The sequence below is a fragment of the Passer domesticus genome, chromosome 31 (genome assembly GCF_036417665.1).
Source record: "Passer domesticus isolate bPasDom1 chromosome 31, bPasDom1.hap1, whole genome shotgun sequence".
Lineage (NCBI taxonomy): Eukaryota > Metazoa > Chordata > Aves > Passeriformes > Passeridae > Passer > Passer domesticus.
In genome coordinates this window covers 592917-599844 of record NC_087504.1, presented here as the reverse complement: position 1 = coordinate 599844, position 6928 = coordinate 592917, and the positions used below count along the sequence as shown (strand labels likewise).

General features: G+C 53.3%; 1 long non-coding RNA gene across 1 annotated transcript; it reads right to left on the bottom strand.

Moving 5' to 3' along the window:
* Nucleotides 1-3175: 3175 nt before the first annotated feature.
* Nucleotides 3176-4515, bottom strand: LOC135287752 (uncharacterized). The gene is made up of 3 exons (XR_010351298.1): nucleotides 4236-4515; nucleotides 3901-4017; nucleotides 3176-3303 (listed from the first exon to the last, which is right to left on the bottom strand). It is a non-coding gene; the product is annotated as an uncharacterized LOC135287752 (long non-coding RNA).
* Nucleotides 4516-6928: the final 2413 nt, after the last annotated feature.

The following is a 6928-nucleotide window of genomic DNA, read 5'->3' as shown; positions in this document are numbered from 1 at the left end:
TGGGACACAGAGAGGGGAGGGTGTGGAAACAGGAGCATTTTTCAGTGTGGCCTCCTCTCTGCCTTCCACACCTTTCAGCACTTTGAACCAGCCAAAAGCTTTCTCCAAGAGTGCAGTGAAGCAGCTGTTCCTGGTGCTGGCTCTGGCTCTCTCCAGTCTCTGACCTCGCCTGGTTTTGTCCCTCTTGCTGTGCCCTCTGTTCCCCCAGGGCTCAGTGGCTGCTGCCCAGGACTGTGGGACTGGCACAGATCCAGTGGTCGAGACCCTCCTTTCTCTGCCCTTGGAGCTGCCTGGCCACAGCAGCCTTTTCCATCTGGAAGCTCCCCATGGACAGGGAGTTCTCTGTTAAAAACACTGGACAAAAAAGAAAAGAAAAAATATGAAAGATAAAACCAACAAACAAATGTGTACTGAAAATCTTCGGTAAGTTTGGATTCAGAGGCAACTGATCTTTTTAAGAAGAGAAATCAGTTACTCTGTAAATGTTCTGATGGCATGGATTCATCTTACTGACCTCAGCATCCCCTTTTAAAAACATTCAGGCTTTTGTTTGCAATATTATGTTATTCTAAATTGTGATGGAATCAATAGGAAATTGAAAGATCTATTATGCATTTATGCATTACTGTGTCTTGAGTGTAAAAATATTGCAGTTTGAAATTTGGATTTAAAGTGTTGCAAATGAAAGTTATAAATCCCAATAGATTGTCTGACAGCAGCTTTTCCTAGAGGATGTGCTGCATCACAAAGACTTCATCAGTGGGGTTTGGAGTGCTTGGATCTTTGTCCTGTGCCACTCTGGGATGTAATGGAATGGAACTTCACCTGCCACCAAAGCTCCTTGGACCTTGTGTCCCCCAGGCAGGCACAAAGTGTTTGTGCTGCTCCCCCTTTTACACAAACCCACAGAGAGCTGGGATTTTTCCAAGTCTCATGTCTGCATTGGGCCATATTCCTAGAGAAGCAGCAGCCCATCCCAATGAATATGGCAAGTTATATGGATGGTTGTGAGCTCCACTTCTGGCGTAGAAATCCTGAAACTGCTTCTGAATGCTGCTCCTTCAGCTCTGGGACACCTTCTCACACAGAGCTGGGGAAAAAATCCCCTGGTCTCTGGCTAAAGGGTGAGTTATGCCAAAGTTAGACCTCTGTGCGAAGTCTCTATCCATTCCTATCCTATTGATATACGAATATGTGGGGGTGTGCATGGATTTGTCTTGTGTACAAAGGAAGGAGTGTGCAAGCAATGTGACTGACACTTTCACTGTCCATGTTCATCCCATACCCATGGGTACAGAGACATTATGGAAACCCTGGCACACACAGAGCCTTCTGTCCATGGATGCACAGACATCCAAGAGCCCCTGGCACACACAGAGCCTTCTGTACATGGATACAGAGACATCCAGGAGCCCCTGGCACACACAGAGCCTTCCGTCCATGGATACAGAGACATCCAAGAGCCCCTGGCACACACAGACCCTTCTGTCCATGGATGCACAGACATCCAAGAGCCCCTGGCACACACAGACCCTTCTGTCCCTGGATACAGAGACATCCAAGAGCCCCTGGCACACACAGACCCTTCTGTCCCTGGATACAGAGACATCCAAGAGCCCCTGGCACACACAGAGCCTTCCGTCCATGGATACAGAGACATCCAAGAGCCCCTGGCACACACAGACCCTTCTGTCCACGGATACAGAGACATCCAAGAGCCCCTGGCACACACAGACCCTTCTGTCCCGGAGGATGGAGCGTGGTGGGTGGGGGCGGTTGGTGGGCAGCGAGTCCCGGACAGCAGGCCAGACCCGGCTCCAGCCCTGCCAGGCCCTGCCAAGGCTCAGTGCCGGCTCCTCTGGAATGGGAAAGCCCTTCAGCATTGTCCCTGCCCAGAGGGGCAGTGCTGGCCTGGCAGCACAGGTTGTTTTCCCCTCAGGCTGCAGGAGATGAGAACACAACACTTGCCAGCACTGAGTGCGAGGCACAGCTGCGGGTGCTCCCCATGAACCTCAGCTCTGGGAGCACTGTCTGCCCCAAGCTCCAGGGGCTGCAGTGGGAGCCCGGCTGGGCTCTGCCCCGGGGCCATCCTGCAGGGACAGCTGGAAACAGGCAGCATTCAGCTGCCACAAACAGCCAAGCCAGGGCTGCAGGGCAGCTGCTCCAGCCTGGACTGCACTGCTGTGTGCTGTGCTCTGGGGCTGGGGCTCCCCACACAGGGGACTGGACTGGTGTGCCAGAGAAGACAGAGAAGCTTCAGCTTCAGCCTCACTGAGGTGGCTGCGTGGGCTGGGAAGAGTGGGGAGGCTCAAGGGGATTCACAGAGCTCATCCTGCTGCAAGGATGAAGAAAAGGGAGTGGGAACTCAGCAGTGAGGAGAGCTGAGGGCTGGGGAGTGGCTCTGAATGACACTAAAATCCCACTGGACCTCTGAGACATTGCTGCTCCTCAGCCAGTGACAGCACGAGTCCCTAAACCTGGGGCTCGGCCTTCCTTGTGGTCAGGGGCAACACGGAAGGCCAGCAAGTGATGGAGACTGCGATGGGCTGGGAATTCACTGGGGGAAAAAAGGGAGCAGTTGAGAAGTAAAAGGCAGGTGGGGGAGAGAACTGTTCAGAGAAGGGCTGAGCTACATCTTGAGCAAGCTGAAAAATGTCATTTGGAGTCATCCCAGATTGATTTGATTTCAGAAGGTATTGAACAATTTTAATTTTTGGGAGGTGTCATGTTTTCCCTTGGAGGTGTCCACGCTGCAAACTTGAGCTGCGTTGTCAAAATGCTCAAGCAAGTCTGTGCTGCAGGTGACACCATTTCTTCTTTGGCTGATTCCAGCCTGGTGCTGAGCTCCAGCAGCCCAGAGCAGCCTCAGCATCCGCAGAGCCCAGCTGCAAGGAGAGAAAGCAGAAACTGCCCGTCAGCTGAGGGCTCCTGTCCCCTTGTCCCAGCTGCCCGCAATGCCCAGGCCGTGCTGGCTGTGCCCAGAGCTGTGCCCAGAGCTGCCCATCAGTGCTGCCTTGGGAAGCAGGGCAGGAGGGCAGGACATGTGCCCAGCCTGCAGCCAGCCATGGCACATCCACCTGCTCAGCAGCTGCCCAGAGCAGGATGCTCCTGTGCTCGCTGCCATCTCCCAAAAGCTCTGATCCCACCCTGCCAAGCAGACGGGCACCCACCTCACGCCATCCACGGCTGGAAGAAAAGCTGGTCCCAAGCGATGTCCTCAGCCTGCTCCAAGGGCACGGCCCATCCACGCTGCAGCTGGTCCCAAGCACTTCCCAATCCAGACTGGACCACCTAGAATGCTTCCTGTAGAAAAAACAAGCAAATTGTTGAAAAGAGGTTAGAGACAAAAAGGGAAAAGAAGAAGAAAGGTCAAAACTCTTAGCTCTGTCAGGACCTTGAGGAAGGCCCAACCCCTACATGCTAGGGAAAAATCCAGCCATGGGTGAGGGAGGTCCACACTTTCTCTCTTTCCCTCTGCACTGGCCCCCAAAATAACCATGATCCCAAAGCAAACAAGGGCAGTGGAGCAGCCCAAGGCCTTCCTTGCCTGCACAGCAAAGCAGCCCCTGCACAGGTTCTGGAGTCCCACCTCTGCTCCCATCACGGGGGTTTGTGTCGGGCTGGGCACGGGGCACGGTGGGTGCTGGGGGCTGTTGGCAGGGCCAGGAGCCCACTCCCATTTTGTACCCACTCCAGCCCATCCCACCAGCCCTGCCAAAAAAGCAGCTGGGCAGCTGACTGAAGATTTAGTTCCATCTGCCCCAGCAAAGGGGCAACCTTTGCTTCCCAGCCAGGCTGGGCAATACCCAAATCTGGGAGCATTTCCCCACGTGTGGACTCATCTGCAAACTCCCTGTGGAGTTTGGCTTTGAAGAAGGTGCCACAATCATAGTGCATCACCTTCAACTGCTGGTGGCCAGGTTGAGGAAGAGGTTGTCATCCTTGATGTCATCCTCGCCGTCTCCTGCAGCAGCAGCCCCATCTGGTACAGCTTCTCTGGGGGCTCCTTCTCCTTCCCTGGGGTGAGACCAGGCTGTCAGGGCTCTGCCCAGGGCCCCAGCTGTCAGGGAACCAGGACAAGCAAAACCTGCTTGGATGACAGCCACCAGGGCTGGGCAGAGCAGCTCAGCTCCAGCACAAGGGCTGCGTGTTCCCATCCCATGACCCTGGTGCAGTGACACAGGCTGGGTTCCTTTGCTTCTCATTGCCAAGGCATGTGTGCAGCTGTAACTTACCAGGGCCCTGGATCAAAGTGTGCCTGTGGCTCTCTCCCTTCTTCTAGGGCAGAGGAATATCCTGCATCCAAGGATGACTGAACACCTCTTCTAATGAGGGTCTGGCCAAGGGGTGCATGGATAAACACCACCCGATCAGATTTTGGCACTCTGGGGAGAGAAACCAGAAACTGCCCGTCAGCTGGAGAAGGCTCCTGTTGGCTTTGCCCCACTATTCCCATGCCCAGGCCATGCTGGATGCGCTCAGAGCTGGGCCTGAACTTTCCCATCAATTCTTGGTTTTGGGGGAGAGCAGGACATGTGCCACCTCCTCAGCAGCTGCCAGAGCGGGATGCTCCCGAGCCCGCTGCTGTCTCCCAGCAATGGTATTGCACCCATGCCCAGAGAAGAGGATCCACCTGGAGAGAGCCGTTGTGGCAGCGAGAGCTGGCCCCAGCTGAAGTTCCAGCCCCTCCTGAAAGGCATCTTCCCACAGACCATCTCGTGCAGCAGGATGCCCAGGGACCAGGAATTGGTGAGACTCAGAGGCACAGAAGGGTTTCTCTTCATGGCCAATATAAAAAATGTGAACATGATAAAATTTAATAAATTTAATAAACATGAAAACCCTTCCCTGAGCTCCTTGTGACAGCAACATCTGATATGTCCACTATCGACAAGGGATTGCCATATGGAAAGGATTTTAGACAAAGACATAAAGATATAAAAGATAAAAACACAACTAAGATGCTGACTAAGAAGGTATTTAAAGTTTTGAAAAATTGGGCAACTCCCTGATGGCCAAAGCATGAAGCCAGTCAAGGGAGACACATTGGAATAACCAGAGAACAGCTGCAGGAGGAAATCTGGGAACAACAGGAATTACATAGATCCAGCTGCTCTAAATGAAGAGCTGTCCTTAGGCATGGCCGTTTAACCAGGAGAGCTGGAGACACCTAAAGGAAGAGGGCCGTGAAATACTAGACTGAATGTTGCTGGCAAAGCTAGAGGGGAAGATCAGTATTTTTTCTCCTGCCATCAGTAGAAGAATCCATGAGATCCAGGAAATTCCTGTTCCTGCTGGGAATACTTTGCCATTTCTTATAAGTACTCAAGTAATCCAGATAAGAAATATTTTCTGGTATATTGTGAAATTAACAGGTATTAAAACCTGTGCCCCTTTCCAGGCAGACATCAGCTGTGTGCCCAAGAACAGGCAATGCCACTTGTGCCCTGAGGGGCCCAGCTGGGATTGGATCTCTCTGAGAGCACCTGAGGGAGAGCAGAGCACCTTGCAAGCTGCAGGTCTCTGCCAGCCCTGCAGGGCTCCTGTCCCATCAACATCTGCTCTGCTGCCAATCACAGCTGGGATAGCACCGCCCCTGCTGTGTGATTGACAGTTCTGCCAGGGCTGGGGGCGGGGCTCTGTCCCACCACAAACCAAGGCCTGACCCGGCCCTGGCCCCACACGGGCATTCCGGGCATCCCGAGGTGTCTCGGGACATCGATCTCATCCAGACTCTGACAGCAACCACGGTGACACTGCTGAACCTCATGGAGCCAAGGGTCACTGTGACAATACGGGTCCAAGGAAACTATGGTGGGACTGTGGAACTTCATGGAATCAAGGAAACCATTGTGCAATTCAGGGGCCCTGTGGAAGCAAGGGTCAATGATCAAACTGTGGGGCCCATAGAAACAAGGAGCCATTGTGACACAGCAGGGCCGCATGGAGCCAAGGGACCACTGTGACTCTGTTGGAGCTCCTGAAACTAAGAAGCCATTGTGACATTGCCAGACTTCATGGAATCAAGGAGACCATTGTGATGGTGTGGGGACCCATGATATCAGCAAAACGTGGAACAGGTCTGCCTGCTTTGGCCTCCTGGGGCCTGTCTGACAGGTCCCGCTGAATTTGACATGTCAAGGGCCACTTCCCATCTGACTGTGAAACACTGGGCTCTGTGCTTTCCTTCCTATGGAAAAGAACTGTCTTTCTTGTCTAGGCTCCCATGGCTTAAATTAGGATTCCACCTCTAAAATTCCCTATATCCAAGGCTTTCTCCCAGATAAAATCTGCCAATACAGTCAAGTCTGGCTAGCCTTGGCCTCTGGTGACTGCCTCTCATCTGCCCCTGGGGCTTGGCTGTTTTCTTCCTGTGGAGACCACTGAGACACTGTGGGGTGTTGTGGAGCCAAAGGCATTGTTACACTGTAGGAACTTGTGGAACCAAGGGGATCATTGTGACACTTTGCGGTCTTGAGGAACCATGGGATCATTGTAACACTTTGGGGTCTTGTGAAATGCAGGGCCATTGTGACACTGCAGAGCACCATGGATCCAAGGGACCCTTGTGACACTGTTGAGCCTCACAGAACCAAGGACATCATTGTGGTTCTGTTGAGTGGCATGGTCCCAAGGGGCCAGTGTGAAGCAGCAGGGCTTTGTGGAACCAAGAGGCCATTGTTGCATTTCAGGGCCTCGTGGAGCCAAAGGGCCGTTGTGATCCTGTGGGGCACCGTGGATCCATGGAGACCATTGTGGCACTGCAAGGCCCCATGGAATCATTGTGACACTCTGGGGCCCCAGGGAACCAAAGAGCCATTGTGACCCTGCAGGGCCTCATGGAGGGAAGGGGTCATTGTGACACTGTGGGAAGCTGTGGAACCATTGTTGCACTACTGGGCCCCAACAGAACCAAGGGACCATGGTG